The following is a 10,290-nucleotide window of genomic DNA, read 5'->3' as shown; positions in this document are numbered from 1 at the left end:
TTCAGGCATAAATACTGGGGGGAAAAGGAGACAAAATTATCTCCTTTATTATGATAGGATCATAATAATGTATTCCTGGACCCATACCAAAATGTAGAAATGAGGACTACATAGTAACATGAAGGGGAGTAAAAATTATATATTTGTATAGGAGCCCAATAACGTCCTTAGTCACTCTTAGGTAATAAAAAATTCCTTTTACCACCGTTCGTTAAAAGATCAGTCTTGGGCTTCCCTGGTGGCGCAGTGGTTAAGAATCCACCTGTCAATGCAGGCAACCTGGGTTTGAGCCCTGGTCCGGGAAGATCCCACATGCTGCGTAGCAACTAAGCCTGTGTGCCATAACTACTGAGCCCACATGCCACAACTACTGAAGCTCACGAGGCTAGAGCCTGAGTTCCGCAACAAGAGAATCTACTGCAATGAGAAGCCCATGTACTGCAACGAACAGTAGCCTCCACTCGCTGCAACTAGAGAAAGACGCGCACAGCAACGAAGACCCAATGCAGCCAAAAATAAGTAAATAAATTTATTTTAAAAAATCAGTCTCATTTTAGTGGTTAAAATAATTAAAATGTCCTGTTTAATGATCAAAACTTCAAACCTCATTTAAAACAAGACCCTCCCGCCCTGTCCTCTCCCTTTACCACTTCCAAATATGACTATATCACAGTTATTGGTTAAAGCAGTATTTGGTATTTATATACTGATTATATATTTTTGTGCTTCAGAGCCAAGTATATTTTTTACACAATTTTTTTATTGTGGATTTAGCTGACTTGGTTTATATGTATATGTACTTGCTCCTATTGCTACACTTTTCTAAATGTTCCCCCCACCCCTCCAAAGTGTCAAACTCTAAGCAATGATTTTTCCAAATGTTCAAACTTATCTGATACTTCTTCTCCCCCTTGCCGAATCTCTTTCACAGCCATCATCTTGTAGCTCCAGTCTGGACTGCAGGGTTTCTGTAAGACTTCCCTTCTCCCTTTTCCGGAATTGAATTCCTGTGTTCCAAGTCTTGTTAATTTTGTATGTTTCTCATTTTTGCTGATTGCCTCTCTCCAACAACTTCGTTCAAATGCATGCCTCTGAGGTAAATGTTTAAGTTCTTACTGTCTGAAAATACCTTTATTGCAATCTCACTTATTGCCTGTGGTGAGAATTCTACTATAAATTAGAATTTGAAGGCATAACATCAGATAAAATCTTACAGTAGCTAATGTTGCTTTTGTAAAGGCTTGTCATCTGTTTTCTATTTCTTTGTGCGTAATCTGTGTTCCCAACCCTCCTGGAACGTTTAGGGTGATATATATCACACAATGTACTAAAATTTTGTAATTTTGTTCCTTGGTGTGGATCTTTAAATTTATTTTTAAATTTATTTTTGGCTGTGTCGGGTCTTAGTTGCAACATGCAGGATCTTTCCATGTGGCGTATGGGCTTCTCTCTAGTTGTGGCACATGGGCTCCAGAGCATGCGGGCTCTCTAGCTGAGGCGCATGGGCTCAGTAGTTGTGGCATGCGGTCTTAGTTGCCCCGCAGCATGTGGGATCTTAGTTCGCTGACCAGGGATCGAACCAGCATCCTGCTGCATTGGAAGGCGGATTCTTTACCACTGGACCACCAGGGAAATCCCTCTTTAAAATTTTTTAATGCTGGGTGTCAGGTGGATATTTTCATTCTAGAGACTCATGTACTTCTGGGCTGGAAAATTTTTCTGTATTTTCTTTCTTTCCTTCTTTCCTCGCTCTCACTGGAATTATTTGAAGGAACTTACATGGCTTAAGCTTCTAAATGTTTTCCTCCTCTTTTCTCTGTCTTTTTACTCAACTCTAGGAATTTTATCTTCTACTTCTATTTAATTTTTAATAAGTCATATTTTTAATTTCCTAGAGCTCTCTCATGGTTTTTTTCTATATAGTATACTGTTCTTTAGGAATGCAATATCTTCTCTGATATTTATGAAATTATATATTAATGTTATATATAGTATATATATTATATTCATTATATTTGATTCATAATTATATGAATAATATATAATTACATTATGCATGTGATAGGTAGGATAGTCAATTATGTAAATATTATTTATTTAAAGTTCTCTTGGCTGCATGTATTGTCTTTGTTATGACCAAATTCCCTTTTCCTGTTTGAATTGTTCTCTGTCTTTCATTTAGGTACTTTTCTCAACCACGTGGTAATCCTTACTTTGAGTCATGAGTTAGATAGAGCCTGCCGACTGATGGATTTCAGAAGCAATCTTTTCTCTGGGACACCCCCAGAATTCTATTCTCTTTGCTCATTAGTTTCTCCTTAGAGGACTCCTCCAGTTTCCTGCCTGTGAAGATTATGTGTTGAGTTGCTGGAGACTGGTACCAGGATAGGGAAAGAAGCTTAAGAAGATTTCAGACTGTGGTTATTACTCATTCTAACTGTGTCTGTCTGCCCTTCTTTGTGCATCCTCTACATCTTCTCAAAATCAATTTATCCAGAGATCAAATGTACTTTTTAGACAAGGGAGAAACATTAACTGTAGAGGGAGAAGATCAGGGCAATGAGTTTGTGTATAAATTTTCAACCAGTCCTCTACTTCCAGATCCATACCTCACCAAGGTCCTTTTCTGTGGAACCTGGGCCCTTCAGGGAATTTGTAAATTGGTCATAAGCTCTTTCATACCAGAGTTCCTTGAATTTTCTTATTTTTTGTAGTTTTGTCTTCACATTTGTTGTTGTCATTGTTATTTTCATCTCTTTTTGGATAGTGATGGGAAATAAATGCATGTGACCTACTCACTGTATGTAAGCAAAAGTCTACCCTTGCTCTTTTCAAATGACAAGATTTTGGTCATTTTTTTAAAAACTAGTTTTGGTTGTACAGTTGACCCTTGAAATACACTGGGGTTGGGGCCCTGACCCTCTGTGCAATTGAAAATTTGTGTATAACTTTACAGTGGGTCTCCCATATTCATATCCTAGGTCCCACATCTGAGGATTCAACCAACTGCAAATAATGTAGTACTATAGCACGTATTTATTGAAAAAAATCCATGTATAAGTGGACCTGCACAGTTCAAATCTGTGTTGTTCAAGGGTCAACTGTATTTTTTTTTAATTTTCTATGTCATTATTTTCTAGTTTTATCTTCATCAAGTTCTTCTGAATACATTCTCTGGGTTTATATTCTTGCTTCTTGTATTCCTTTAATTCTTTGGGTTATGTCAGAGAATTCCTTGGCTTGAATTCAGTAATGCAATTGTTCAGCTATTTCATATTTTCATCCTGTTTCATTTTGAGCCTATTTATTAACTTAGAATTCCACACACAAGCATATATATATATATATATGAACATAAGTACAGTTGAATGAATGAAAATAAATTCTGTGGGCCTACCACTCAGCTTAAGAAAAAGTTATTATCAATTCCTTTGAAGTATCCTAAATATTTATTTATTTATTATTTAGGCTGCTCTGGGTCTTAGTTGCGGCTCGCAGGATCTTCTTTGCCACGTGCATGATCTTTAGTAGTGGCATGTGGGATCTTTTAGTTGTGGCATGTGGACTTCTTAGTTGTGGCATGCAGACTCTCAGTTGCAGCATGCAGTCTCTTAGTTGTGGCATGCATGCAGGATCTATTTCCCCAACGATTGATCGAACCTGGGCCCCCTGCATTGGGAACTCAAAGTCTTACCCACTGGAGCACCAGGGAAGTCCCTGAAGTGTCCTAGATGCTCCTCCCCCATCTCCCATAAAGTTAACCATCACCTGAATTTACTCATTCCCATGGTTTTCTTTATAGATTTGCCATATATGTACATATCCCCAAATAACATATTGTTTAGATTTGCATGTGTTTTGAAATTTAGTGAAATGACATTCTATGTATTGTCACTTAAAAAAAAACTCAACATTATGTTCTGGGAATTTGTTCATTTTCTCAATGTTGGGCAGCACTCTACTGTGTACATCTGCCAAATTTTATTTATATAGCCTCGTGATGGATATTTGAGTTGTTTCCAGATTTTTCCCTCCTATTTCAAGTGGTGCTGTTTTGAACATTTCTGTAGACCTTTAAAAGTCTGTGTAAGATTAACTCTAAAGTATAATACTTACAGGTGGACTTGCTTTGTTCTAGGGCATGTGCTTCCCAGCTTCTCTAGGTGATGTCAAAGAGTTTCCAGAATCATTTCAATTGACACTTACTGCCACATAGTTGAGAGTTGTTCCACATCCTTGACAACACTTGTAACACTTTAAAACTTTTTTTGCCAATCAGCTACTGAGATAATATCTCATTGTGGGAGAATTTTTAGAATTCTACTCTGAAAACAAAGATTGACAGAACTAAAATGGAGAAAAAGATACAGCCACTTTAATAAATAAATGATTTTAACACACAAGTCCTATTAACTCATATATAAATAGTCCCAAAACAATCAGTAACAATATGAGAATGACACAATTAGCCAACTTAACAAATACAGAATACAACACCTAGCAATGACAGAATATATATTCATTTCAAGTGAACATGGATCATTTAGCAAAATAGTCTATACACTGGGCCATAAAGCAGATTTAATACATTTCATAGGATTGAAATCATGTACAGTATGTTGTGTGATCACAATGGAATTAAACTAAAAATCAACAATAATAACAAAACAAAATATTGAAAAATTCCCAAGTTATCTGAACTTAAGCAATATAATTCTATAAAATCAATGGGTCAAATAATAAGGCAGAATAGAAATTTTAAAATATTTTGACCTCAATAATAATGAAAAAAACCCAAAACACTTGGGCTTTTTCAACCATCTTGGACCCTGTGGAGGTGTGTGGAGCTCCCGCAGCTGAACTTTGGGGGCAAATAAGTGGGGCCTGTTGGGAAGAGGACTTCTAAAATGACAGATATGTCTGAAAGGCTATGGTCCAAGGCCACTTTTTCTGGCTATCGGTGGGGTCTGTGGAACCAGAGGGAGCACACAGCTCTCCTGAAAGTTGAAGGTATATATGCTCAAGATGAAATGATTCTATCTAGGCAAGATGTGTACTTATGTGTACAAAGCAAAGAACAACACAGTAACTACTTATGGAAAACCTAACAAAACCAGAGTAATCTGGGGAAAGATAACGGGTGTTCATGGAAACAGTGGCATGATTCATGCCAAATTCCAAAGCAATCTTCTTGCTAAGGCCATTGGACACAGAATCCGTGTGATGCTGTACCTTTCAAGGATTTAAACTTATTGAAAAGTAAATAAATAAAAGTGTAGGATTTGTTCTCTTGTAAAAAACAAAAAACACTTGGGTTGTAGTAAAAGCAGTAATTTGAGGCATGTTTCTAGCTCTAAATGCATATATCAAAAAGTAAAAAATATTGAATATGAATGGTATAAGCCTCCACTGTAAGAAACTAAAAGAAAGAACATCAATTTAAACCCAAAGAAGGTATTTAAAAGGAAGTAATAAAGATAAGTTTGATATCACTAAAATAGAAAACAAAGTAGTAATAGAGAAAATAAACTAAGCCAAAAACCAGTTCTTTGAAAGTTTAACAAAATTGATATGCCTTAGCAAGACTGACCAAGAAAGAGGAAAATAACCCTACAAATATCAGGTATGGAAAAAGATTTTATAGGTTTTGAAGGATAAATAAGAAGGCATTAGGGACAACTTTATACCAATAAATTTGACAACTTCAAATAATGGAAAATTCCTCTAAAAATTTAACTTACAAAAATGACATGAGAAAAAATATAAAATTTGAGTAATTCTGTTTAGAAAAATAAATGTTTAATTATAAATTTCCCCACAAGAAAAACTCTACTCCTGAACATTTTCACTGGTGAATTCTTCCAAATATTTGATGGAATACAAAATATCAATCATGTACAAATTCATAAAAACTCTCAACAAAAGTGGTATAAAAGAAAATTGCCTTTTATCAATCTGATAAAGAGCATCTTTAAATAACCTACAGACAATATACTTGCTGGATTCTTCAAGAGAGCAAAACAAGGAAATCTACTACCAATACTCACATTCAACGTCATACTGGAGGCCCAAGCTAGTGCAATAAACAGGAAAGAAGGAAAAGGTATGAAGATTGGAAAAGAAGAAATATAACAATATTTGCAGATGACATAATGTGTATGTAGAAAATTCAAAAGAATTATAAAAGTAGTTGAATAAATAAATTTAGCATGATTACTGGATATGTGACTGTAAAAACATAAATTGTGTCCATGTATACTAGCTTCAAGTAATTAAACAGTAAAATTTTAAAATATTTACCATAGCAAACAACAACACAAAAGTAACAAAAAGGCACAAAAATCCTCAACAAAATACTAACAAACTGAATCCAGTAGAAAATTTTTTTAAAAAATTTATACACCATGACCAAATGGTATTTATGCCAGGAATGTAAGGTTGGTTTAACATGCAAAAATCAGGGACTTCCCTGGTGGCACAGTGGTTAAGAATCTGCCTGCCAACACAGGGGACACAGGTTCAATCCCTGTTCCAGGAAGATCCCATATGCCTTGGAGCAACTAAGCCCGTGCACCACAACTACTGAGCCTATGCTCTAGAGCACACAAGCCACAACTACTGAAGCCCACACACCCTAGAGCCCGCACCACAGCTACTGAAGCCTGTGCACCGCAGCTACTGGGCCGCATGCTGCAACTACTAAAGCCTGCGCACCTAGAGCCCATGCTCTGCAACAAGATAAGCCACTGCAATGAGAAGCCCGTGCACCACAACAAAGAGTAGCCCCCACTCACCGCAACTGGAGAAAGCCCACACGCGGCAATGAAGACCGAATGCAGCCAAAAAAACCCAAAAAGGGCTTTCCTGGTGGCTCAGTGGTTGCGAGTCTGCCTGCCGATGCAGGGGACACAGGTTCATGCCCCGGTCTGGGAGGGTCCCACATGCCGCGGAGTGGCTGGGCCTGTACTGGCACAAAAACAGAAATATAAATCAATGGAACAGGATAGAAAGCCCAGAGATAAACGCACACACATATGGTCATCTTATTTTTGATAAAGGAGGCAATAATATAACAATGGAGAAAAGACAGCCCTTCAATAAGTGGTGCTGGGAAAACTGGACAGGTACATGTAAAAGAATGAAATTAGAACACTCCCTAACACCATACACAAAAATAAACTCAAAATGGATTAAACACCTAAATGTAAGGCCAGACACTATAAAACTCTTAGAGGAAAACATAGGCAGAACACTGTATGACATAAATCACAGCAACATCCTTTTTGACCCACCTCCTAGAGAAATGGAAATAAAAACAAAAATAAACAAATGGGACCTAATGAAACTTAAAAGCTTTTGCACAACAAAGGAAACCATAAACAAGATGAAACACTGAGAATGGGAGAAAATATTTGCAAATGAAGCAACTGACAAAGGATCAACCTCCGAAATTTCCAAGCAGCTCATGCAACTCAATATCAAAAAAAGAAACAACCCAATCCAAAAATGGGCAGAAGACCTAAATAGACATCTCTTCAAAGAAGGTATACAGATTACCAACAAACACATGACGCTCAACATCACTAATCATTAGAGAAACACAAATCAAAACTACAATGAGGTATTCCCTCATACCAGTCAGAATGGCCATCATCAAAAAATCTAGAAACAATAAATGCTGGATAGGGTGTGGAGAAAAGGGAACCCTCTTGCACTGTTGGTGGGAATGTAAATTGATACAGCCACTATGGAGAACAGTATGGAGGTTCCTTAAAAAACTAAAAATAGAACTACCATATGACCCAGCAATCCCACTACTGGACATACACCCTGAGAGAACCATAATTCAAAAAGAGTCATGTACCCCAATGTTCATTGCAGCACTATTTAAAATAGCCAGGACATGGAAGCAACCTAAGTGTCCATCGACAGATGAATAGATAAAGAAGATGTGGCACATATATACAATGGAATATTAGTCATCCATAAAAAGAAACGTAATTGGGTTACTTGTAGTGAGGTGGATGGACCTAGAGTCTGTCATACAGACTGAAGTAAGTCAGAAAGAGAAAAACAAATACCATATGCTAACACATATATGTGGAATCTAAAAAAAAAAAAAGGTTCTGAAGAACCTAGGGGCAGGACAGGAATAAAGATGCACACGTAGAGAATGGACTTGAGGACACAGGGAGGGAGAAGGGTAAGCTGGGATGAAGTGAGAGAGTGGCATGGACTTATAAATACTACCAAATGTAAAATATATAGCTAGTGGGAAGCAGCTGCATAGCACAGGAAGATCAGCTTGGTGCTTTGTGACCACCTAGAGGGGTGGGATAGGTAGGGTGAGAGGGAGATGCAAGAGGGAGGAGATATGGGGATATATGTATATGTATAGCTGATTTACTTTGTTATAAAGCAGAAACTAACACACCATTGTAAAGCAATTATACTCCAATAAAGATGTTAAAAAAAAAAGATTTCATTATCAGAGTGAAAGGCAAGCCATATCCTGGGAAAGATATCTACAATAAATATATCCTACAAAAGGCCTCATATCCCAGCATATACAAATAGCTATAAATAAATAGGAAAAAAACCCCACAAACTGACTTTAATGAAATGGTCAAGAGTTAAACAGGCAGTTCAACAGAGAGGTTATCCAAATGGTTGATATATGAAAGGATGCTAAAGTGAGTATTAATCAGGGAAATGCAGATTAAAATCACACTGAGATACTACTACCCACCTACTAGCATTGTAAAAATTTAAAAAGACTAACAATACCAAGTGTTCAAGAGGATATGGAGCAACTGGAATCCTTTACATTGCTGACGTATGTGTAAACTAACACAAAGACTTTGGGAAATCGTTTGACAGTACCTACACATATAAATGTAGACCTACTTTATGATCCAACTATTCCACTCTTGCATTCCTAATAGAAATGAATGCTATGTCTACCAAAAAATATTTTAAGATTGATCATGGCAGATTTATTCATAGTAAGAAAAAACTGGAAATCACACAAATGTCTGTTAATATAGAATGAATAAATCATAGTAAGAATTGAAAAACTGCAGCTTACGGACAAAATATGACCTTTCACCTATTTTTGTATGGCCAATGACCTAAAAAAGGTTTTGCATTTTTAAATGATGTAAAAAAAATAAAAATAAGAATAGCGTTTTGCAACATGTAAGAATTATATGAAATTCAAATTTCAGTGTCTGTAAAGTTTTACCAGAATATAGCCACACTCATTTGTTTACATGTTGTCTATGGTTGCTTTCATGCTACACTGGCAGAGTTGAGCAGTTGTGACAGAGAACATCTGGCACACAAAACCTAAAATATTTACTAGCTGGCTACAGGTATTATTCCTATACTGCATAACAAGGACTCATCTCAGAGCCATAATGTTGATTAAAAACATGCCAGACACAGGACTTCCCTGGTGGTCCAGTGGGTAAGACTCTGAGCTCCCAATGCAGGGGGCCGGGGTTCATCCCCTGGTCAGGTAACTAGAGCCTGCATGCATGCTGCAACTAAGATTCGCATGCTGCAGCTAAAGATCCCATATGCCGCAACTAAGACCCGGCACAGCATGCATAAATTTTTTTTTTAAAAAACATGCCGGACACATATCATTACACTGATTGTATTTAAATGAAGTTCAAGAATTCACAAAACTAATCTACAGTGCTAGAAGTCCAAAAAGTGGTCACTTCTAGGTGGAGTCAGAGCTGACCAGGATGGGGCACAAGGGAACACTCTGGCGTCCTTGAAATGTTCTTTACCTTTTATTTTATTTATTTATTTTAGTCAATTAATTAATTAATTTTTGGCTGGGTTGGGTCTTTGTTGCTGCGCGCAGGCTTTCTCTAGTTGCGGAGAGCTGGGACTACTCTTCGTTGCTGTGTGAGGGCTTCTCATTGCGGTGGCTTCTCTTTGTTGCGGAGCATGGGCTCTAGGCGCCCGGGCTTTACTAGTTGTAGCACTGCGGGCTCAGTAGTTGTGGCACACGGGCTTAGTTGCTCCGTGGCATGTGGGACCTTCCCCGTGTTCCCTACATTGGAAGGAAGGCGGATTCTTAGCCGCTGCGCCACCAGGGAATTCCCGAAATGTTCTTTATCTTGATCTGTGTGTGGTATGTAAAAAAAATCATTGCGGTATATAGTAATATTTGTGGACTCTATGCAAATTATTCCCCCCAAAATGAAGACTAAAGCTGAATTTGCATTTTTCATCTCTCTTCATTCCAATGTAAAACTCACTTTTCAAATTATT

The 10,290-nt window shown here is 37.3% G+C and overlaps 1 pseudogene; it reads left to right on the top strand.

Annotated features, from left to right (window-relative positions):
- The first annotated feature begins 4,916 nt into the window (after positions 1 to 4,916).
- Positions 4,917 to 5,247, top strand: LOC101334677 (large ribosomal subunit protein eL33 pseudogene; annotated as a pseudogene).
- The last annotated feature ends 5,043 nt before the right edge of the window (positions 5,248 to 10,290 follow it).

The sequence above is a fragment of the Tursiops truncatus genome, chromosome 19, assembly GCF_011762595.2.
Source record: "Tursiops truncatus isolate mTurTru1 chromosome 19, mTurTru1.mat.Y, whole genome shotgun sequence".
Lineage (NCBI taxonomy): Eukaryota > Metazoa > Chordata > Mammalia > Artiodactyla > Delphinidae > Tursiops > Tursiops truncatus.
This window is presented reverse-complemented; position numbering and strand designations above follow the sequence as displayed.